This window comes from Pocillopora damicornis, chromosome 7 (genome assembly GCF_964200805.1).
Source record: "Pocillopora damicornis chromosome 7, jaPocDami1.2, whole genome shotgun sequence".
Taxonomy (NCBI): Eukaryota; Metazoa; Cnidaria; class Anthozoa; order Scleractinia; family Pocilloporidae; genus Pocillopora; species Pocillopora damicornis.
Window position 1 is genome coordinate 23,297,070 of NC_142676.1, and position 25,561 is coordinate 23,322,630.

A 25,561-nucleotide genomic window follows, 5' to 3' on the forward strand; every position below is an offset into this window, starting at 1 on the left:
GTCGGCGTAGCTTGTCAGCGATAGGAAGTCTTACAATATCACTTATAAGACCTTAGACGCTCCTTATTATGTACTCAGTAGGTTGAAAGGAGATGATTATATCATGTGGTTGGAGTATCTTCCGTTAGTGAGATCTGTGTTTGGCGTGTGAATATGCTCCGTCTCACTGAATAAGTAGAAATAGGGACAAACTTTGCAGTTTCTCAATAAACAACGTAGTATGATTCTAAATGACTTTGGAAGAGTGTCCATAACAAGCTTATCTCTAATTATGGCCCAGAGAACGAGGTATCATATACTCAGTGCGCTTCCTTCGCTTCATAGACTTAAGAATCGGTTGTGATATTCCTGAAGTGCGTGTTGAGGTGGGCGCGTTCGTTTCATTTTTGGCCTTGAATTATGAGATATTTTACATGTTTGGCACATTTGTTTGACCACTATACATTCAGCGTCTGTGCATGCTCTGCTACCGTTTGAATTCTATCTGCAAGTACAGAGTAGTATAGATAGTTAATGTTTTTGTACGAGATTACCTTGTGATCTCGTACCGCCAACTCCGGAAAGCATATAATAAATGAAAATTCCGGATTAATAACCATTGGAGTCTCAAACAACCTTTGAGAAGTACGTAGACAGGGTTTTGACGGAATAAACGCAAAACAAGTCAACTGCCCTAATGAATTATGTAACATAACTTGCATGTACGGTTAAGAATATATGAAAGTCATATATTTGAACTGCGGATAAAGACATGAATGAAAGTGATCCTCGCAGTGATGTGCACTACTTAGGCAGTAGTGAAAATAAGGCCTGAAAAAAAAAAATTTTTTATTTTCACTACTGCCTAAGTAGTGCACATCACTGCGAGGATCACTTTCATTCATGTCTTTATCCGCAGTTCAAATATATGACTTTCATATATTCTTAACCGTATATTCATCACTTCACGGGTTTATTTAGAACCACCATCATGACCAGCTCCCAGTTGGCTTGTTAGCTCAGTTGGTAGAGCGCTGCACCGGTATCGCAGAGGTCATGGGTTCAAATCCCGTACAGGCCTGAAATTTTTTTCAGGCCTTATTTTCACTACTGCCTAAGTAGTGCACATCACTGCGAGGATCACTTTCATTCATAACTTGCATGCTTGATTGTAATTCCGAGAAAAAGCGGACGTGGTTAAAAACGTACAGGAAGAATTGGTCTCGGACTCTTTGAAGTCTCATCTTATTGGTCAAGGACGCTTGACGTCTTATCTTATTGGTCAAGGACGCTTTGACGTCTTATCTTACTGATCAAGAACGCTTTGACGTCTTATCTTATCGATCAAGGACGCTTTGACGTCTTATCCTATTGGTCAAGGACGCTTTGACGTCTTATCTTATTGATCAAGGACGCTTGACGTCTTATCTTATTGATCATAGACGCTTTGACGTCTCATCTCATTGCTCAAGGACGCTTTGACGTCTCACATTATTGTTCTCGGACGCTTTGAAGTCTCATCTCATTGTTCTCAGACGCTTTGAAGTCTTACCTTATTGTTCTCAGACGCTTTGAAGTCTTGAATTTTTGTTCTCGTACGCTTTGAAGTCTCATCTCATTGTTCTCGGACGCTTTGAAGTTTCATTTTATTGTTCTCGGACGCTTTGAAGTCTTATCTTATTAATCAAGGACGCTTTGACGTCTTATCTTATTGCTCAAGGACGCTATGAAGTCCAATCTTCTTGGTCAAGGAAACTTTGAAGTCTCATCTTATTGTTCAAGGACGCTTTGAAGTCTTATCTTATTGGTCAAGGACGCTTTGACGTCTTATCTTATTGTTCGCGGACGCTTTGAAGTCTTATCTTATTGGTCAAGGACACTTTGAAGTCTTATCTTATTGATGAAGGACGCTTTGAGGTCTTGTCTTATTGGTCTCGACCCCTTCCAAGTCTTATCTTCTCGGACGCTTTTTAGCCTTCTTGTTCTACGACGCTTCAACTGTGTTTTAATCGTCATGCCTTGTATATTAGTTCGCAGCTCCAAGAAAATGAAAGAATCCTCAAACAGTGTGGCCGAGGACGCATTCTATGAGGCGAAAACCTACATTGATTCTAGCCATGATAAAAGAACTATAGTCATGAAAGCGATAAGTGCCGTGCTGCAGCCGCTAACTGAATTTACGTCAAATGAGTTGATGTGGTTCACCGCTCAGCCTCCTTTTGTAGTACTGAGCAAGCTGCAAGATTTGGGCTTCTCAGTTGTTGCAGCAAATACTGTTGGAGTGACTACTGTGTGGACCCTGCAAGGTAACCCGAGCGACGACAGCTTGATTCCTATTATTAGAAATCATCCCTTCCCTGACGCTCTATCATAAAAAGAGCCGGGGTACTTTTAAAAACTGTTTCCACCGACATTTTGAACACTTTCTTGTTCAGAATTTGAATAGGACATTGGACATTGGACATTGGACATTGGACATTGAACGAGCTACTTCCTATATCTTTGTCTATAATTGTTTGTTACATTATACATGTTGCTTCATTACTCATGCATGCACAATTGTGAGAAAAACCAGATTTTTGTCAATATGTGATTCTTGGTACGTCGGCGGAGCTTGTTGGTGATAGAAAGTCTTGTCTAAGACTATCATGTCTAAGACCACCAACGCCCCTCACTATGTACTCGGCAGGTTGAAAGGAAATGGTTATCGTGTGGTTAGAGTATCTTCTGTTGGAGAGACCTGTGTTTGAACGTGCGAATATGCTCCGTCTCACTGAATTAGAAGAAATAGCGACAAAAGATGAAGCTGTGTCATTTGAAGAACCCGGCTGAAGTTCGCTGGGATATTTTCTTACATGCTACAACTATTTGTAATAAAAAACGGAACAATACATTCATGCCTTTTCTTAGATTATAGATATCCTATCAATCTGATTGTATTGAATGTTTTGCACCCGTAAACTGTTAGAAAAATTTGTATTAAATCTTAAATTAATATACTTGTTTGTGTATTTTTCATTATATACGCTAGCCTAAAGGACACTCCTTGTTATTATTTGGCAATAAAGCTTGGTTTTATCAACTGAGTAGTGTGTAATGTAAATTGGCCACCGTAAATAGTTTCTAAAGCTGTGTTTCGATCATTAGCCCTTCGTCAGAGTGAACCTAGAAAAATTGTGGGTCGTGTGTGTTAAATATACAAAAAAATAGAGCTACGCTATCGGTGAGAACATGGTAGCGAGAAAACGCGGCAATGGAGGTCAATTCACATGTACGAATAGTTTTACCAATTTCAGAAGATAAAATTCTTCTTGCAGACGACCATGATTCTTTCGCGCCGCAGAACGTTTCCAATACCCTTAATAAAAAAAGATGCAGTTCCTCGAGAAACAACGAAGTATGATTCGGTATATATGACTTTAGAACAGTATCCATAACAAGCCTATCTCTAATTATGGCTCAGAGCACAATGTGTATCACATATTTAGTGCGCTTTCTTCGCTTCGTAGATTTAAGAATCGGTTGTGATATGCCCAAAGCGTATGTTATAAAATAATTCCATCAAATGATTCCCTTAAATAGTTCTATCAAATGATTTCGTTAAATAATTTCCACGATATGGAAAGTAGTATAGAGAGTTGGCGTTTTTGTACAGGATCACTTTGTTATCTTGTACCGCCAATTCCGAAAAACATACAATAGGTGAATCTTCCTGATTAATAATAATTGGAGTCTCAAACAAGCTTTAGAAGTACGTACTCAGGGTTTTGACGGAATAGATGTGAACAAACTAACTGCCCCTATGAATCATGTAACACAACCCGCATGCTTGATTGAAATTCCGAGAAAAAGCGGACGTGGCTAAAAACGCACAGCACAAATTGATCTCGGACGCTTTGAAGTCTTATAGTTACGTCAAGTGAGTGGACTCCTAGGTGATTCACTAATCATTCACCTTTTGTAGTACTGGTCGAGCTAAAAGATTTGGGCTTCTCTGTTGTTGCAGCAAATACTGTTCGAGTGACTACTGTGTGGACCTTGCGAAGTAACATGAACGTCCACAGTTTCAGAAGTCCTAGCTGGAATGATCAGTTCTTTAATTATGCACGCGCCATGCCACACAAGTATCAGGAGCACTCTTAAAACCTGTTTCCACCGACATTTTGAACACTTTCTTGTTAAGAATTAGAATAGGACATTGTCTGAGCTACTCCTTATATCTTCATCTATAATTTGTTGTTAATATTTATGCTTGACATTTTCTGTGCTGTGGCATTTTATTTGTAGTGCTGTCAAGGGAGATCGTTTTTCCTGTTGACGCAGTGAAATTACAGGAGACCAGTAATTTACCAAAATTAGCTTATGTTGTGAAAATCATATGGTTAAATCATGTTTCTGTTATCGATCTGAACTCGTGCGTAACGTTCATTGTTTGCATAACTGTTGAACTGTTCGTTTTAAAATGATATAATAGATGTACATGATAAAACGCTGCTAGTTATAGTTTTAGACCATTCACTGCAGATCCCTGGCACCTGAAATAAGTGACAGATCTTTGTCCTCCCGTTAGCTGAGCAGGCGCTCTGAGCTTTTTAAGTCTCCCATAACGTTTCTTGTTTAGTTCAGTCAAGCAGTCACAATACCGGGTCTACAAAATTACCCTTTCGTGTGGGTATAGCTAACCTATCGTCAATGGGTTTTATCTCTGTGGGTAGGCTGCGCACTATCGCTGCAGCTAGTTATCCTTGAACTGAAGAGTTCGAAACCTGAGGCATTCGGTCTTGAAAAGAAAAAATTCCAAAATAACGAGTGCAAAGTTATAGGTTATAGATTTTTTTTATTTTTCTTAGACGTTGTGCACATCAATCTTTTGTCAATACCGCATGATTAAAAAAGAAAGCTTCATAACTGATTAAGTGAGTTTGGGTTGAAGTTTTTCTTAGTCTCGCATGGACATATTAGATTTCTGCCGCTCTCGTGCCCGGTCTTCGCCGATATGCTGAGTACATGCATGGCAAGCTCATATTCTTAAGTGGATATCTTTGCGGCAGTTTACGGGTTTTTTTTTCGCCATGTCTGCCCCGCCTCGAGAACTCCATAAACCTCCTTATGTGTTGGTTTGCATTCCTATGAACACGAAAGATCCTGACAAGGCATTTTCAGAGACACCAACCTACGTTGAATTTTTGGTGTCCACAGGAGTTTTGTCAATATGTGATTCTTGGTACGCCGGAGTAGCTTGTCAGCGATAGAAATTCTTACAATGTCACGTATAAGACCTTAGACGCTCCCGACTATGTACTCAGTAGGTTGAAAGGAGATGGTTATATCGTATGGTTGGAGTATCTTCCGTTAGAGAGACCTGTCTTTGGCGTGTGAATATGCTCCGTTTCACTGAATAAGTAGAAATAGCGACAAACTTTACAGTTTCTCAATAAACAACGTAGTATGATTCTAAATGACTTTGGAACAGTATCCATAACAAGCTTATCTCTAATTATAGCTCAGAGCACGAGGTATCATATACTCAGTGCGCTTCCTTCGCTTCATAGACTTAAGAATCGGTTGTGATATGCCAGAAGCGCGTGTTAAGGCGCGCGCGTTCGTTTCATTTTTTGCCTTGAATTATGAGATATTTTACATGTTTGGCACACTTGTTTGACCACTATACATTCAGCGTCTGTGCATGCTCTGCTACCGTTTGAATTCTATCTGCAATTACAGAGTAGTATAGATAGTTGATGTTTTGAGATTACTTTTTGATCCCGTACCGCCAACTCCGGAAAGCATACGGCAAATGAAAATTCCGGATTAATAACCATTGGAGTCTCAAATAACCTTTGAGAAGTAAGTACACAGGGTTTTGGTGGAATAGACGCAATACAAAACAACTGTCCCAATGAATTATGTAACATAACCCGCATGCTTGATTGTAATTCCGAGAAAAAGCGGATGTGGTTAAAAACGCACAGGAAAAATTGGTCTCGGACGCTTTGAAGTCTCATCTTATTGGTCAAGGACGCTTTGACATCTTATCTTATTGATCAAGGACGCTTTGACGTCTTATCCTATTGATCATGGACGCTTTGACGCCTTATATTTTTGTTCTTGGACGCTTTGAAGTTTCACCTTATTGTTCTCGGACGCTTTGAAGTCTTATCTTGTTGATCGAGGACGCTTTGACGTCTTATCTTTTTGCTCAAGGACGCTATGAAGTCTAATCTCATTGGTCAAGGACACTTTGAAGTCTTACCTTATTGATCAAGGTCGCTCTGACGTCTTATCTTATCAGTCAAGGACGCTTTGAAGTCTTATCTTATTGATCAAGGACGCTTTGACGTCTTATCTTATTGTTCTCGGACGCTTTGAAGTCTTCTTTTATTGGTCAAGGACGCTTTGAAGTCTTACCTTATTGATGAAGGACGCTTTGAGATCTTATCTTATTGGTCTCGAACCCTTTAAAGTCTTATCTTTTTGGTCTCGGACGCTTTGCAGCCTTCTTGTTCTACGACGCTTCAACTGTGTTTTGATCGTCATGCCTTGTATCCTAGTTCGCAGCTCCATGAAAATGGAAGAATCCTCAAACAGAGTGGCCGAGGACGCATTCTTTGAGGCGAAAACCTACATTGATTCTAGCCATGGTGAAGGGACCGATGTCTCGGCGGAGATAAATACCCGGCTGAAGCCCCTAACTAAAGTTACGTCAAATGGGTTGATGTCTAAGTGGTACACCGATCAGCCTCCTTTTGTAGTACTGGCCAAGCTGCAAGATTTGGGCTTCTCAGTTGTTACAGCAAATACTGTTGGTGTGACTACTGTGTGGACCCTGCATGGTAGCCTGAACGTCCAGCGCTAGAGTTGTTTTACCCCCGATCATCACCATCTCCTTTGTTATGAACAGTTTGCACGACAGAAAAGGCAGGAGCCCTTTGAAAAACTGTTTCCACCGACGTTTTGAACACTTCCTTGTTAAGAATTAGAAGAGGACATTGGACATTGAACATTGGACATCCAAGCTACTCCCTATATCTTTGCCTGGGATTGTTATTAACATTAATGCTTCGATATTTTCTGTGTTCTGGCATTTTATTTGTAGTGTTGTTTAAGGAGACCGTTTTCCTGTTAATGCAGTGAAATTATAGACGACCGGTAATTTACCAAATTAGCTTATGTTGTGAAAATCACAAGGTTAAATCACGTTTTTGTTATCGATCTGAACTCGTGCGTAACGTTCATAGTTTGCTTAACAGCTGTGGAACTGTTCGTATTAAAATAAAATTTAAAAATAGTAATAGATCTTTGTTTTCCCGTTAGCCAAGTTTCGTTCAGTCAAGCATTCGCAGTACCGGGTCTACAAAATTACCCTTTCGTGTGGGTATAGCAAACTTGTCGTTAATTGAAATTTTCCCCTCTAGATAGGCTGCCTTTTATCTCATCAGCTAGTTATCCTTGAACCCAGGCCTGGAGTTTTTCTTTGCCTCGCATGGACCTATTGTGCTCGATTTCCGCCGCTCTCGTGTCCGGTCTTCGCAATAGACATACATGCCGCAAAGGAAGGCGAGTTCTCTCTCTTACACCTGGATGTTATTTTCTACATACAGTTATTGCAAAAAGTGAAAACAAAAAAGGCAAAAGGCAAAAAAAGCCATTAGCTTATAAAAACTTCCCTCTGGCTAAACGACCGCCAGCTGAACAATTCTCACAGAATATCCATTCAAAACTTCTTTCTGTTTAGAGATTCCAGTGGTTCCGGTGATTCCAAAAATATACATATGTATATGTATAGGAATGCTACATGCTATTGCTTTATGCTACCTAATTCGAATTTGGCCTATTTTGTTTTTCGCTTTTTCCTGAGACAAAGTAACTGCAATTTGGTGTATGTAAATGACAAAATAAAGCGATCAGTTTAGCCGGAACGGAAGTGAAATTTGTCACGATTCCAATAAATTCTATAAGTTGACCATTTTTCATGCATGCACAATTCTGAGAAAAACAGGATATGCTGAGTACATGCATGGCAAACTCGTATTCTTAAGTGGGTATCTTTGCGGCAGTTTAGGCGTTTTCTGCCCCGCCACGAGAACTCCATCAACTTCTTTTAGTGTAGGTTCGCACTCCTATGATGAGGCATTTTCAGAGACACCAACTTACATTGAATTGTGGTATCCACCGGATTTTTGGCGATGTGTGATTCATGGTACGTTGGCGTAGCCTGGCAGCGATAGAAAGTCTTACAATATCACGTATAAGACCACCGACGCCCCTTACCATGTACTCAGTAGGTTGAAAGGAGATGGTTATAATGTGGTTGGAGTATCTTCTGTTGGAAAGATTTATGTTTGGACGTGTGAGTATACTCCGTCTCACTGAATGAGAAGAAATAGCGACAAAAGATGAAGCTGTGTCATTGAAGAATCCGGCAAAGGTTCGCAGTTCGCATATTTTCTTACATGCTACAACTATGTGTAGTAAAAAACTAAACAATATTTTCATGTCTTTTATTAGATTATAGATATCCTCTCAATCTGATTGTACTGAATGTTCTGCGCTCATGAACTGTTAGCGAAATTTGAATTGATCTAAATATCCATTGCGTATTTTTCACTATTAGTATGTTAGCCTAAAAAACATTCCTTGTTGTTCCTCGGCAGTATATCTTGGTTTTATCAACTGAGTTGAGGATGTAATTTGGCCACCGTAAAGAGTCTCCAAAGCTGACGTTTCGAGCGTTAGCCTTTCGTCTGAGCGATTCAAGAAAAATTGTGGGCTGTGTGTGTTAAATATACAAAAAAATAGAGCTATGGAATCGGTGAGAACATGGTAGCGTGAACATGCAGCAATAGAGGTCAATTCACTTATACGAGTAGTTTTACCAATTTCAGAAGACAAGTTCGTTTTAAAACAAGACTTGCCTAAGATATCAGTTTCCATTCTTCTAGCAGACGACCATGATTCTTTAACGCCGCAGAACGTTTCCAATGCCCTTAATGAAAAAAAGATGCAGTTTCTCGGTAAACAACGTAGTATGATTCTAAATGACTTTGTAACAGAGTCCATAACAAGCTTATCTCTAATTATGGCTCAGAGCACGATGTGTATCACATATTCAGTGCGCTTCCTTTCGCTTCGAAGGTTAAGAATCGGTTTTGATATACTTCAAGCGCATGTTATAAAAGGATTCCATCAAACGATTTCGTTAAATAATTTCCACGATATGTAAAGTAGTATAGAGAGTTGGCGTTTTTGTACGGGATCACTTTGAGATCTTGTGCCGGCAATTTCGAAAAACATGCAACAATCCGGGTTAATAATCATTGGAGTCTCAAACAACCTCTGAGAGGTACGCGTACAGGGTTTTGACGGAATAGATGCAAAACAAACTAACTGCCCTTATGAACCATGCAACACAACCTGTGTGCTTGATTGAAAAAACGTACAGCACAATTGGTCTCGGACGCTTTGAAGCCCTCGTGTTCTACGACGCCTCAACTGAGTTTCAATCGTCATGCCTTGTATCTTAGTTCGCAACTCCATGAACATGGAACAATCCTCAAACAGCGTGGCCGAGCTCCCACTCTCTGAGACAGAAACCTACATTGATTCTAGCTCCGATAAAGAGACTGATGTAGCGATGGAGTTCGTGCTGAATCCGCCAACATTTGTGGTTACGTCAAGTGGGTGGACTCCTACGTGGTTCACCAATCATTCATCTTTTGTAGTACTGGACGAGCTAAAAGATTTGGGCTTCTCAGTTGTTGCAGCAAATACTGTTTTTTTTTTTGTTTTTGTTTTTTTATTTATTTATTTTTAATTTTAATTTTTAAATTACAAACACAATGCTTACAATACAATATGAAACACCACTTACACTAATTACAATGCTTATTTACATTACTCTACTTACAGTCACTAATAATTACACTACTTACAGTCACTAATAATTACACTACTTACAGTATCCAGCTCTATTAACAACACAATCTACTAATTATGCCATTACATACAAAAAGTACTATTTTCTTTTAACATTGCACAGTGACACATACCGGCGATGGCGACGCCCAGTTAATTCTCTAACAAAAATAAACTACAATAAACTAATAAACAAGGAAGAATATGAGATCTAAGTTTATGCATTGGTCTTCCATTCTTTTCCTTAAAAAAAGGGCAAACACAAAATTATATGAGAAATTCCCATCTAATTTGAAAATCGCGAAGCTTTCTGTTTCTTATAGCAATTATTTTTTCAACTTGTTTTTTAACTTCAACCTTGTGCAAAAACAATCTAAATATTGGAGAGGTGTTATTTTTTCTACATTCCCAAATAGTCAATTTCCCTAAAATTATCAAATAATTTAACAGATCATTCCTCTGAAGTAAGCCAACCATAATATCTTTTAAAGACAAAATTAAATATTCGCCACTAAGATCAAACCACCAGACTGTAAATACGTTCCAAAAAGCTTGCACAAAGGAGCAGTTAAAGAAGAGGTGGTACAGATCTTCCGTATAGGTTCCACAAAAAGAACACTTGTCCGAATCACTTAACCCTATTTTGAACAATTTATCGTTTGTAAACAAAATGAAATTCAATACTCTGTATTGAAACGACCAAACATACGTTTCGCTCGCAACAAGATAAGGAATAGAGAAAACTTCCTGCGCATTTGAAAGCTCAAAATCCGCTGTCAACTTTTTAAAGCCATTCGGGATTCTCGCTTTACTTGTTATCATCGTAGAATAAAACTGTTTACACTTTGCAGTATATGCATTAAAAGATTTAGACTTATAATCAAAATTCATAGGATCGAGATTACCCGCTGTGGGGATGGGGCAGGAGCTTTTTGATTTCATATTAATAATAGAAGATCTCAAGGCTGTCCAAGTCAGGAAATTAGTGTTAAGTCCTTTTTGCTTAAAGAATTCATAAGAACGCACATTGTCAACATCGAACTGTAAATCATTCAAATAAGTTATGCCCTTGTCAAAGTATGTTTTATAAAAAACAGGTTTATTATTAATTCGTATATCCTTATTATTCCAAATTACATTTTGAGAATAATTCACATCAGAAAAGGAGCATCTAAAATCCGCCCACCATCTTAGAAGCTGTAAGTAAAACTTACTAAGACTTAAGTCAAGATCATTTACATCATAGTTACATCTAAAAAGAAAACATCCTCCGTATTTTTTTAAGTTGTATTTGAGATAAGAAATCCAGGGCCCTTCCTTCTCATCTATGAGACGCGGAATCCAGGACAATCTTAATGCTTTAATATGTAGCTCAAGGTCTGTGAGATTCAGTCCACCATTCTCTAAAGTATTTATCACAGAAAGCCTTGTGACTTTATCAGGGCCTTTCCACAAAAATTTGTAGATCATTTTCTCCATCTGTTTAATAATTTCGGGTGGGGTTTCTATTATTGAGGAAACATATAATAATTTTGGGATTAGGAAAGATTTAATTATTGTTACTTTGCCAAATAGGGAGAGACCTCCATAAATTAATCATTTTTTGAACTTCATTTAATCTATCCTGGAAATTTTGTTTTATAACTTGTTCTTGATCACAGGAGAAGTGAATACCTAGGGTCTTAACACCTGCACACCACTCAAGGTCCAGAGGTGTTTCTAAAGAATTTTTGTTTTTTCCAACCCACATAGCTTTGGTTTTAGAAAGGTTCATTTTTAAGCCAGAACATTTTTCGAAGTCATTAAGGATTTGTATTACTTTTTCGAGTGATGAAATATTGCAGCAAAAAAATGCAGCAAATACTGTTGGAGTGACTAGTGTGTGGACCCTGCAAGCTAACATGAACGTCCACAGTTTGAGAAGTCCTATCTGGAATGATCAGTTCTTTAATTATGCACGCGCCATGCCGCACAAGTATCAGGGGCGCTCTTAAAAACTGTTTCAACCGACATTTTGAACACTTTCTTGTTAAGAATTAGAATAGGACATTGTCTGAGCTACTCCTTATATCTTCATCTATAATTTGTTGTTAATATTTATGCTATGGCATTTTCTGTGCTGTGGCATTTTATTTGTAGCGTGTAGCGAAAGATTCCAAAATAATGAGTGCAAATTTATAGGTTATAAATTGTTTTTATTTTTCTTAGACGTTGTGCACATCAATCTTTTGTCAATACCGCATGATTTAAAAAGAAAGCTTCATAACTGATTAAATGAGTTTGGGTTGGAGTTTTACATGTTTGGCACACTTGTTTGACAACTATACATTCAGCGTCTGTGCATGCTCTGCTACCGTTTGAATTCTTTCTGCAAGTTCAGAGTAGTATAGATAGTTGATGTTTTTGTACGAGATTACTTTTTGATCTCGTACCGCCAACTCCGAAAACCATGCAGCAAATGAAAATTCCGGATTAACAACCATTGGAGTCTCAAACAACCTTTGAGAAGTAAGTACACAGGGTTTTGACGGTATAGACGCAAAACAATCAACTGCCCTTATGAATTATGTAACATAACTCGTATGCTTGATTGTAATTCCGAGAAAAAGCGGACGTGGTTAAAAACATACATGAAAAATTGGTCTCGGACGCTTTGACGTCTTATCTTACTGATCAAGGACGCTCTGATGTCTTATCTTATTGCTCAAGGACGCTTTGACGTGTTACATTATTGTTCTCGGACGCTTTGACGCCTTATATTATTGTTCTTGGACACTTTGAAATCTTATTTTATTGTTCTCGGACGCTTTGAAGTTTCATCTTATTGTTCCCGGACGCTTTGAAGTCTTATCTTGTTGATCAAGGCCGCTTTGACGTCTTATCTTATTGGTCAAGGACACTTTGAAGTCTTATCTTATTGATCAAGGTCGCTCTGACGTCTTATCTTATTGGTCAAGGACGCATTGAAGTCTTATCTTATTGATCAAAGACACTTTGACGTCTTATCTTATTGGTCAAGGACACTTTGACGTCTTATCTTATTGATCAAAGACACTTTGACGTCTTATCTTATTGGTCTTGAACCATTTGAAGTCTTATCTTATTGATCAAGGACGCTTTGAAGCCTTATCTTATTGATCAAAGACACTGACGTCTTATCTTATTGGTCTTGAACCCTTTGAAGTCTTATCTTATTGATCAAGGATGCTTTGAAACCTTCTTGTTCTACGACGCTTCAACTGTGTTTCAATCGTCATGCCTTGTATCCTAGTTCGCAGCTCCATGAAAATGGAAGAATCCTCAAACAGTGTGGCCGAGGACGCATTCTATGAGGCGAAAACCTACATTGGTTCTAGCCATGGTTAAGTCGCGGAAGCGATAAGTGCCGTGCTCCAGCCGCTAACTGAAGTAATATCAAATGGGTTGATATCTACGTGGTACACCGTTCAGCCTCCTTTTGTAGTACTGGACAAGCTGCAAGATTTGGGCTTCTCAGTTGTTGCAGCAAATACTGTTGGAGCGACTACTGTGTGAACCCTGCAAAGTAACCCAAGCGCCTAGAGCTTGAGTTGTTTTACCCCCGATCATCATCATCCCCTTCGTTATGAACAGTTTACACGACAGAAAAGGCAGGACCCCTTGGAAAAACTGGTTCCACCGACATTTTGAACACTTTCTTGTTAAGAATTAGAAGAGGACATTGGACATTGAACATTGGACATCCAAGCTACTCCCTATATCTTTGTCTGGGATTGTTGTTTACATCAATGCTTTGATATTTTCTATCCTGTGGCATTTTATTAGTGGTGTTGTTTAAGGAGATCGTTTTCCTGTTAATGCAGTGAAATTATAGACGACCAGTAATTTACCAAATTAGCTTAAGTTGTGAAAATCACATGGTTAAATCATGTTTTTGTTATCAATCTGAACTCGTGGGCAACGTTCATTGTTTGCTTAACTGTGGAACTGTTCGTTTTAAAATAACATTTAAATATACAGGATAAAAAGTTACTACTTATAGTTTTAGACCATTCACCGTAGATCCCCAGTAACCGAAATTAGCGACAGATCTTTGTCCTCCCGTTAGCCAAGCAAGCTCTCCAAACAATTTTAGCCTCCCATAACGTTTCTTGTTTCGTTCAGTCATGCAGTCACAGTGCCGGGTCTACAAAATTACCCTTACGTGTGGGTATAGCAAACGTATCGTCAATTTTGTAGATAGACCGCTTTTTATCTCATCAGCTAGTTATCCTTGAACTCAGGCCTGGAGTTTTTCTTGGCCTCGTATTGACCTATTGGGCTCGATTTCCACCGCTCTCATGTCCGGTCTTCGCTTCTCCCCTAGGTTCGGGGTGAGGATAGTGATCGAGTTTAATGGACATATATGCCGCAAAGGAATTCGAGTTCTCTCTCTTGCACTTGCATGTTAGTTTTTACATACACCTAATTGCAAAAAGTGAAAACAAAAAAGGAAAATGGCATAAAAATTCATTAGCTTATAATTGAATTTCCATTCAAAACTTCTTTCTGTTTGGAGATTCCGGTGATTACGGTGATTCCAAAAATATACATATGTTTATGTATATGTATATGTATACGCATGCCACATGCTATTGCTTTATGTTACTTAATTCGAATTTGGCCTATTTTGTTTTTCGCTTTTTCCTGAGACAAAGTAACTGCAATTTGGTGTATGTAAATGACAAAATAAAGTGATCAGTGACACACTCGGCTGCGCCTCGTGTGCCACTTTTTTGTTCTTACCACATTTTGACGTCATCTGTGATCTATTACTAAACAGACGCACGGCAACTTGGAATCTATTTGAATAAAAAACTTGGAATCTATTTGATAAAATGCTGCTACTCATAGTTTTAGACCGTTCACTGCAGATCCCCGGTACCTGAAATTAGTGACAGATTTTTGTCTTCCCGTTTGCTAACTCGCGGCAAGCGCTCCGAGCTATATAAGTCTCCTATAACGTTTCTTGTTTCGTTCAGTCAAGCAGTCACGGTACCGGGTCTACAAATTGCCCTTTCGTGTGGGTATAGCAAACCTAGCCATAACAAACCAATGCATAACAAACCATTGCATACCAAGGGATTTTATCGCTGTAGATAGGTTACATTTTATCTCTGAAAATAGTTATCCTTGAACTGAAGAGTTCGAAACCTAAGGCATTCGGTTTCGAAAAAAAAAACCAAAAATAATGTTATCAATCTTTTGTCAATATCGCATGATTTAAAAAGAAAGCTTCATAACTGATTAAATGAGTTTGGGTTGGAGTTTTTTTAGCCTCGCATGGACATATTAGGCTCGATTTCCGCCGCTTTCGTACATACACCTAATTACAAAAAGTGAAAACAAAAAGGGAAAAAGGCAAAAAAATGCCATTAGTTTATAAAACTACCCTCTGACTAAACGACCGCTAGCAGAACAATTCTCACAGTATTTCCATTCAAAACGTCTTTCTGCTTTGAGATTCCGGTGATTCCAAAAATCTAAATAGGCAGAAAAATTTATAAGCTGATGCCACATGCCTCTGCTCTATGCTTCTTAATTCGTACTTGGCCTATTTTTTCTTTTGCTTTTTTCTAAGACAACGTTACTGCAATTAGGTGTCTGCAAATGACAAAATAAAGCGATCAGGTTGGCCGGAAAAGTCGCTATCGTGAATTTGTCACGATCCTGATGAATTATACATGTTTCCTCATTATTCATGCATGCACAATTCACCTTTTGGGCTTTAGATTGCACGTGTAGTATCACGTGACTTTTGATGTACACAAACCCCGAAAGTTCGGACATTGAGTCAAGCTCGCAGCATATGTGTCCAACTTCGGCTTTGGACATTTTTCTTAAATAACTTTCCACTTTCAAGAAGCGTCTCTACCCTCAAAATTGACATCTTTCTTTTGTTATTTATTTGATCGTTTATTAAGCAAGTTGTCATTTCGCTGCCGTTGAAGTAGATGCGAAGAATGTTACAGGAAGCGTTGCGGCATGGAATAATTGAACTAGTTCTGCGTACAGTGATGTATCTGATCAGATATTTTCAGGGTGTTTAGCGCGTAGATTGTCAGATAAATCCCCGTCCGACAGGAAATTAGTGCCCACGAATCGCTGTAGAACGTGAGGAAGCCTTAATTCCCGCACGTAATTACGTATCTGGGTGTGGATTTCCTTAGCTGATTAATGTACCGATTTTTTTAACCTTAAGTAACGCAAATAGGAAATTCTGCAAAACTCAGAACAACCTTCAAGAAAAGTTAAACTTGAGAATGGCAGATCACAAAAGTAAAGCTGATTTCAACGCAATGAGTGTGGCAGAGCTTAAAAAATATCTACAAGAACGGGGGATTTCAGCGAGCGGATACCTGAAAACCTCGTTGGTGGAAATCACCTCCGCAGTCGAAAAAATGGTTCTGCCTGTGGATCCAAATTTCGAAAAGGCGACGTCCCTGCTTTAGGGGAATTAACAATTCGTGATATGCTTCTACCCTAAAGACTGTTAACAATTTTAACGCGTCGTCGCCGTTTGGATTGTACGACATTTTTAATTATTTGATTTGCTCTCCTGAACTCATCACTGGCTCCACGCTCAGATCTAAAAGGGCTTTAACTGCTGCGTATTCCTCTGTCGATTTACCAGTTTGACGATCAAGTGTCAGAAGGGTTTTTGCCACTGATCGTTCAAGGCAAACTTTCATGCACCTCTCTTTGTCTGCTTCTCGTTCGCAAGATGCCTTTCGTTTACGAGTCGCGACACCTAGGCATGGTGATATAAAAGAATGACTGAATTAACTTACCCTTTCTTTACTAGCTACAGTAGATATGGGATCAGGATCCTCTTCTGTTGGACCATTTCCACCGACGAAATGTAGACTACAAACGTAGCTGTCCTTCGTGCACACAAACGAGTCACCTCGATGACATAACCTTATCCACCTTTACCTTCTCTCCTTTTGTCTAACTGCGCCCGGAAAATGGAAAAACTTGACTAGGTCGCCGTTAGCGTTTCTTGCCCAGGAGTTGAAGTACCGTAAATCGTTTTTCAGGTGCCATAAGCTCATCTCTTTGTCATAACCATTATGTTTAGGTATACACTTACTAAACAACTGCAATCGTACACGTTCATCGAGTTGAAATCGGTTTTATTTTTGGGAATCAAGGCCTTCTCACGTTCTACAGAGATTCGCGGGCACTAATTTCCTGTCGGACGGGGTTTTATCTGACAATCTACGCACTAAACACCCTGAAAATACCTGATCAGATACATCACTGTACGCAGAACTAGTTCGATTATTCCATGCCGCAACGCTTCCTGTAACATTCTTCGCATCTGCCTCAACGGCAGCGAAATGACAACTTGCTTAAAAACGATCAAATAAATGACGAAAGGACGATGTCAATTTTGAGCGAAGAGACGCTTCTTGAAAGTGGGAAGTTATTTAAGAAAAATTTCCAAAGCCGAAGTTCGGACACATATGCTGCGAGCTCGACTCAATGTCCGAACTTTCGGGGTTTGTGTACATCAAAAGTCACGTGATACTACACGTGACATCTAAAGCCCAAAAGGTGAATTCACCTTTTGGGCTTTAGATCTCTTTGTCGTAACCATTATGTTTAGGTATACACTTACTAAAAAACTGCAATCGTACACGTTCGTAAAGTTGAAATCGGTTTTATTTTTGGGAATCAAGGCTTCCTCACGTTCTACAGCGATTCGTGGACACTAATAAGTGTAACACCAGTAAGTAATAACACCAGTAAGTTAGCTGACAATCTACTTACTAAACACCCTGAAAATACCTGATCAGATACATCACTGTATGCAGAACTAGTTCGATTATTCCATGCCGCAACGCTTCCTGTAACATTCTTCGTATCTGCTTCAACGGCCGCGAAATGACAACTTGCTTAATAAACAATCAAATAAATGACAAAAGAAAGATGTCATTTTTGAGTGAAGACACACTTCTTGAAAGTGGGAAGTTATTTAAGAAAAATTTCCAAAGCCGAAGTTTGGACACATATGCTGCGAGCTCGACTCAATGTCCGAACTTTCGGGGTTTGTTTACATCAAAAATCACGTGATACTACGCGTGACATCTAAAGCCCAAAAGGTGAATTCTGAGAAAACACGATGCTAAGGACACACATGGCAAACTCGTATTCTTAAGTGGATATCTTTGCGGCAGTTTACGCGTATTTCATTCGCCATGTATGCCGCGCGTACATATCGCTCTAAACCTCCTTATGTGCTGGTTCGCACTCTTATGAACACGAAAGATCCTGATAAGGCATTTTCAGAGACATCAACTTACATCGAATTCTGGTGTCCTCCGAACTCTGGTCAATATGTGGTTTGTGGTTTGTCGGCGGAGCTCATCAGCGATAGAGATTCTTTCAATATCACGTATAAGACCACCGAAGCCCCTTACTTTGTACTCAATAAGGTAAAAGAAAGTGGTTATCGAGTGGTTGGAGTATCTTCTGTTGGAGAGACCTGTGTTTGGACGTGTGAGAATGTTTCGTCTTACTGAATGAGAAGAAATAGCGACGAAAGATGAAGCTGTGTCATTGAAGAATCCGGCAAAGGTTCGCAAGGATATTTTCCTACATGCTACAACTGTGTAGTAAAAAACCAAACAATATATTCATGTCTTTTATTAGATTATAGATATCCTCTCAATCTGGTTGTACTAAATGTCCTGCGCTCATGAACTGTTAGCGAAATTTAAATTGATCTAAATATTCATTGTGTATTTTTCACTATTAGTATGCTGGCTTAAAAAACATTCCTTGTTGTTCCTCGGCAGTATATCTTGGTTTTATCAACTTAGTTGATGATGTAATTTGGCAACCGTAGAGTCTCCCAAGCTGATGTTTCGATCGTTAGCCCTTCGTCAGAGCAAATAAAAAATAACTATGGGTTGTGTGTTTTTCATATATATATATATATATATATAAATAGAGCTGGTATCGGTGGGAACATGGTAACCTGAAACGCGGCAATAGAAATGAATTTACTGATATGAATAGCTATACCAGTTTCAGATGATAAGTTTATTATAAAAACAAGACGACCACGATTCTTCAACACCGCAGAACGTTTCCTTAATTAAAAAAAAACGCAGTTTCTCGATAAACAACGAAGTATGATTCTAAACGACTTTGGGACAGTGTCCATAACAAGCTTATCTCTAATTATGGCTCCGATAACGTAGTGTATCACATATTCAGTGCACTTCCTTCGCTTCGTAGATTTAAGAATCGGTTGTGATATGGCTGTAGCGCATGTTAAGGCACCCGCGTTCGCTTCATTTTTTGCCTTGAATTAGGAGATATTTTATATGTTTGGCACACTTGTTTGACCACTATACATTCAGCATCTGTGCATGTTCTGCTGCCTTTTGAAGTTTTTCTGCAAATCTCATTTATCTCCCTCTCTCACCCATTCCAATGTCGGTTGCCCAGTGAACAATGTGGTTACCACCAGGCAATATCGTTTGAGGGAACTTTCAAACAACTTACTTGAGGTGAACTACAAGAGTGTTGTCTACTACCCACTAAGGGGAGGCCTGCAATTCATGGTAGGTATGTGACGAGAAGAGCGCTTATTACGCTTCACGAGTATCAAGGGTCCATTACATAAGTATCTCATTTGTCTCTCGTCTTTCTCGGCTTAAATAACCAGCTATAATACATTTAGATTGCTCTCTGGTCTTACTTCGTTGCTTCAATAACGAGGTAAAATAAATGTGATGTACATTCGTTTCAATCCACGACTCCCCCTCCCCGAATGTGGTCTGCCTCTAAGTTATAACAGCAGCTCGTATGAATTACTCCGCAATGTCTCACTTACCAGTTTCAAAGGTCACGTAATTGAACGGCCGGGTCCTATATTTGATGGAAGCAAATAATAAACTGCAAAAATGTTCTCTTATAAAAAAAATAACGAGAAAAGTGACAGAGCAGCTCAAGGAATAAAAGAAAATGTCATTAAGAAAGACATTACACATGAAGACCACAAAAATGTCTTATTTAATAACATACAAATGCATCATAACATGAAAACCATGAGGAGCAACAATCATCAACTTGGAAGTTATGAACTAAATAAACTGTCACTCCGCTGCTTTGGTGATAAACGATACATACATTCATTCAAGACAGTATAAGATCTTACGCTCATGGACATTACAAAACTAAGATAAGAAAAACAATATTGTCACACCAAAGCTATGGCAAAATAACTTCCGCAAGCACTTTCCATTTCATGTGTCTGTGGAACCACCACTTCTCTTATCTTCCAAACTCTCCAGTGATGGATGGATTTGGCTGGGTTTCGACATCTATAATCTGTAGACAAACTTCATTGACAAACTTTACTGGTAATCCTTCTTTAAAAATCAGCTTTCAATATATCTTCGTAAAGATCACATGATCTCACAAGACTTTCACACGACCTAAGATGACTCATTTACTCGGGAAAGCCCCTGTGGTATTACTTCATTGAATTCTCTGTTTTCTGTGAATGTCACGTAATGGGAAAATGATGAGAGATCATAGCGCTAGTCTCCTATTCCAACGGTCTGACCGTATAAAATGATTCCATCAAACGATTCTATTAAATAATTCCATCAAATGTTTTCGTTAAATGACTTACCATGTAACTAAATTCATTTTTTAAGCATACTAATTTTAATTTAATATTTAATTCAATAATTTTCTTTAGAAAAGAAAAAGGAGTAATGTAAAGAATTTAATGCAAGGAGAATAATTTGTTTTAAATTTACCTTTTTATTTGTAGCACCCAAAATTATTTGTCAGAGGGGGGATTACTGCAATACAATCCCTTTTATCTCAAAATTGAACATGCATTGTGCACTATAGACTAGTCCCTAAACCCCCTCTCACAGATCTTTTCTCGAATATCATATTTTGAGTGCTAGTGATATTTTGCCATAAACGTCCACACCAAAGCACAATAAAACAATTTTAATCTTTATCTCTAAGATTATTATCAGCCTAAAACATCTCATTGAATCTTTTGGAAAGATATCCAGCCAACAAAGGGTACAAATCCTGAATTTGATGGTATTCCTTTTGTCATCTTGGGCAGCAAGCTGTTAGAATGCCAAAATGGGCCTGATCGGAACAAGGCCTTGAAGGAAAAACGAGAAAAAAAGAAGGTAAGGTTATTCTTCACCACTTATGAAAAAAATTGACATTTGCTGTGGTTTTAATACATAGGCATTCACTTGTAAATATGTGAATCACTGATTGACGCCATTGTAACACAATGGTACCATTTCAAAAGACTTCTAAACATCACCTGGAACAATTTATTTTATTTTTATTTTGTTGTTGTGAAAGTTTTTTGATGTTGTTTTTAGGCATCCAGAGGAGATCATGATTATTGGAGCTAAAGGCAATACATGGTGCAAAACACCAAGAAGTGTAACTGCACTGCCTAAATACACCTGCGGGAAATTATTGTTTACCCAACATACAAGGTTGTAATACAGCAACAACAATTATTGTACTGTAGTTGTTCCTCCAACATAGACACTAGAAATCAGGGGAAGAGTGAAAAGTGAGTACTGATGCTTCCATGTAGGGAATTTAGTTGTGGTATATTCAGGCAAGGGGCTGGTCAGGTGGGGGGAGGGGGCTGATTGCCATTATATACGCTGCTAGGGTAGGGTTTTTTAGCAATTTAGTCAAGGATGGGGTATGGAAATCGGAAAGATCTGGTATTATCATGGAATTAATTATGTTAAGATTTTCCAAAATCAATTGAGGTGGAGACAAAATCCAGGAAAGAAGAAGCATCAAGAAAACTCAGGAGTGATTTACAGCAGGGAAAAGCTGAAGGGGAATGTCGCATATACATTTCTCTGCCAAAGCCTGATCAGCATAAAAACCATCCTTTTGGGCAGGTTTGCACTGACTAATACAGTTGAGCTATGTTAACATACATACTGAAGGAGCCGTATACACTTTCCAAAGTAATAGGATGTCTATATTAAGGTGTATTGAATGCTATCTTTTCTAGTTGGCACTGTAACGTATCAACTTTTTATAGGAATCTATGGATTGGACAAAAAAGAACATCTGTGCTGTTCATATTGACGCACTAGGATGAATTGAAAGACGATATGAGGGCTTTCCCCATGGACAAAGAAAAATGTCTGTGGTTACAAGTTGTCAGAGTGGAGTAGGTGTCCCTTAAAAAACAGAATTTGACCATACATGCAACAAGAATCCCCCAAGATAAATTCTCCTCACCACCAAGTACAAAGTCTGCCTCTGAGGTTTTAAACTCAGCATAAGAAGTATGAGAGGAGAATGACATCATGTTGCAGGTGAATGATACAGATACTTGCTCTGATCAACAGTCTACTGACCTGCTGTTTGTCCACTCAACCCACTGGCGAAGAAAACGTCTGGAAAAATATGGCAATGAGATTTTCCTCCTTGATGCCACCTACAAAACCTCCAGATATGCACTTCCTCTCTTCTTTTTGTGTGTCAGAACCAATGTAAATTACTGTGTTGTTGCAAAAGACCAGGCGGGCAATTGCTGAAGCATTTCATGTGTTACATGAGTCAAACCCACAATAGTCACCAAGATTCTTCATGACTGACTTCAGTGATCCCGATCATCATGTTCGATCCTTACATGAGAAATAAAAAGGGGTTTGCAGAAGGAAATGGTTCTATGGTGATTACGTCCCTTCCTACACTCGATTCATTAGTAAACCACGTTTGAACCTTTGTCAGACAAAACGGTTTGGAGACTGCTATTAGAATTCAGTGAACAGTTTGTCTATGGCTGATCGCTTATTTGAGTTGCTACCTGTTGTTTTATCGAACTAAAATTATGGCCAACTGCAGAATAGTAGCTGCCAGTCAAGGATGATCAATGGAGCATCATCTGAACAAGACTGCCACAAGTTTTAAAAAGAAAACAGTTCACCACACATACATTTCATACATTTCACAAATACATTCCAAAATTTAAGTGCAAAGCATAGACATTATCCAATTTCTTTGTTGAGTGGAATATTATACTTCATCAAAATGCAGGTAGTGATATTTTTTATCCCACTCTGCATGTGGGGAGAGGATCCAGCAAACATGCAGGAAAAGGCTACATATACTCAATACTGGTCAACCAGCAGACCAAAAGGTGCGTTCTAATTCAAGTAAATAAGTAAACTTTCTTTGGAAGTGTTATATCCAACAATTATCCCAGGAGAATCCTGTTCAGTTAACTTGTGTTCTAAAAATGAGCCATTACCCTTTGTTTTGTGAATAAAACACATATGCCAACAAATAATATTCTCTTACTTTCAGTCCATCAAGTGTGACACCAAAGAAGCAGGAGTAGCACCAAAAACTCTCCTCAGTAAATTCAATATGACTCTCACAAATGAAGACTTAAACAGACTACAGGAAGAGGAAGAGCTAAATGATCAGGTGACTGTTTGAAGCTTGATTAGCTAACTTACTTCAACAGAACATCATAGTTAAAAAAATATCATTAATACAGAAACCAACTCTCAAATGGCAAACAATGTCTTCTATTTTATTTTTGTTTTAATTAACTCTTAATCAATTAATTTTTATCTTGATCATTCCTTTCACACTATCAATTTTTACCTGGAACTAATCAATCAGAGATCAAAGGTTAGTCAGTTTTAAAACTAATCAACAGTTTCAGTTGTACAACCTCACCAAACATCAAGTAATTAACTAATGAAATGTGTTTGTGCATAATAAATGCGGAAGTGGGGATGAGAGCCTCAGTCTGTATCTAATGTGCAGGGTGAAAAATTGGATTGTCATACCATTAATGTAGACCTTTTTGCGAAAACATTTATGTTCACTACTACGTTTATAACATCTGAAGAGAATAGTCTTGTCTCTTACTAGACATCAAATATGCCCAAAGTCCTCTCTATGAACACATTCTTCTACAAAAAGTTGTCTGGATGTGGAGCAAAGTGGGTTGCCAGTTGGACCAAAAAGGTAATTATCACAGAACGATTTATGGTAATGTGACCACTATGTAACCTTGCATACTGTAATTGACCAGACTGATAAAGGCTGGGTGACTCAGTTGAAATATTTCAGAATAAATTCATTGTTTCCAGTCAAATCCTTTTGAATTATGTAATCTAAATGGAGTGTGAAACAAATTCTTTTCCTTCAAGTACAACCTGTACATGTTAGGTTCTCCAAGGAGACTGGAACCCACAAGTGCTATACATGCCTTTATTAGTCTGGTCAATTATAAGGCTAAATTGGAAACATCAAATAAAAATAATATTAATGGTGTCTTACTATATTTCCCATAGATCAATGTATTTGAATATGACAAGATTTTTATTCCAGTTCATCTACCTGGCCCCAGTTGTTTGAAGAGTAGATAACACTATCCACTGGATAAATCTCTATCTCGTGGATTACTCTCTGTTTTTTATCACTTATCTGCTGGATAACAATTTATCTGTTGGATAGCGTTATCCGCCCTTTATACAACTGGGCTTTGGTCTCTGGGCACTTGGGGTATGTACACAGTCAAGTCGGATCAACATCAGTATCTGGGCAACTGCCCACCTATCCCTCCCCTAACTCAACAATAGTCAATTGATAACAAGTTAGGGTTAATGTTGGGTTAGGGGAGGGGTAGGTGGGCAGTTGCCCAGATACTGATATTGATCTGTCAGGTCTATATGTTTAAAAAACATGCATTTATCAGAATAAAGTGTCCACTATAGTTATCTCATTAACTTCATTATAAATGTACTATTGGTAGGTTGTGGATTTCAGCTCAAAGGTTATATCCTACTGGGATTTTATGAAGTCATCCTTCCACAAGAATGTCAGGTTATTTTGACTTCCTTCCTTCCCATAACAAGTGATTTTGTGCCAATATTTCAGAGTGATGATCTAGATTTTTTCTTTCATTACTAGTGTAAAAAAAAAGTAAAAATATTATCATTGTAAATTTAGGAGATTTTTGAAAGAAGAGGGAGTCAGATGATGAATAGCTTTCCTAGTAAAAACAATGGTTGGATCAATTTCCAGAGGAATGTGCATAAACGTGTGTAATCATGGTATCATAGGCTTAAGAATGCTTGTATATTGTTTAAAAGGAGCAAAATATTAATCTTATGACTCATAACTTATTCTTTTAGGATGTACCAAAACAATAGTATGGCTATGATTGTGGCATGTTTGTGTTAATGGTGAGTTTTAATTTACCTCTATGCTAACTGCATTGGAATGAATTAAAGAGCATAATCTAGTGAAATTAATGCACTTTTAGTTTGCTGGATGCTTGAGCAGAGGGGATCTCCTTGCCTTTAGCTAGGTAAGTACATTTACTACAGTGGAACCCTACCTCACAGCCACCTTGTTAGTGGGGCCAAATTTCCATAGCCTGTTGGTGGCCATATTAACTGGGTTCCACTGTACTTGTTATAAAAAACGAAGACCTTTATGAATGGAAAATATTTTAAGTTGTTTTCCACTCTTTTTCTTGTGAACAGAAACTTCATTGCGAGGAAAAGTTTGCTGGCAAATATTGAAAGGGTTCATCTAAGAGTGCCAAAAGGATGCAAAAATGAGGACTCTTTCATCTGATTTC

General features: G+C 38.4%; 4 long non-coding RNA genes and 1 pseudogene across 4 annotated transcripts in view; 3 read left to right on the plus strand and 2 right to left on the minus strand.

Moving 5' to 3' along the window:
* The first annotated feature begins 1,579 nt into the window (after positions 1-1,579).
* Positions 1,580-13,888, plus strand: LOC149043210 (uncharacterized). Its single transcript, XR_016188456.1, has 2 exons — positions 1,580-2,285; positions 11,791-13,888. It is a non-coding gene; the product is annotated as an uncharacterized LOC149043210 (long non-coding RNA).
* Positions 13,889-16,114: 2,226 nt separating this feature from the next.
* Positions 16,115-16,984, minus strand: LOC149043211 (uncharacterized; annotated as a pseudogene).
* Positions 16,985-18,028: 1,044 nt separating this feature from the next.
* LOC149043212 (uncharacterized) lies at positions 18,029-20,707 on the minus strand. The gene is made up of 2 exons (XR_016188455.1): positions 20,135-20,707; positions 18,029-19,797 (listed from the first exon to the last, which is right to left on the minus strand). It is a non-coding gene; the product is annotated as an uncharacterized LOC149043212 (long non-coding RNA).
* Positions 20,708-23,811: 3,104 nt separating this feature from the next.
* Positions 23,812-25,081, plus strand: LOC149043213 (uncharacterized). Its single transcript, XR_016188454.1, has 2 exons — positions 23,812-23,937; positions 24,728-25,081. It is a non-coding gene; the product is annotated as an uncharacterized LOC149043213 (long non-coding RNA).
* A 66-nt stretch (positions 25,082-25,147) lies between these two features.
* The window catches only part of LOC149043214 (uncharacterized), a 12,478-nt gene continuing 12,064 nt past the window's right edge, over positions 25,148-25,561 (plus strand). Inside the window, exon 1 of the long non-coding RNA XR_016188457.1 lies at positions 25,148-25,285. This is a non-coding gene — a long non-coding RNA (uncharacterized LOC149043214). The remainder of the gene's footprint in view (positions 25,286-25,561) is intronic.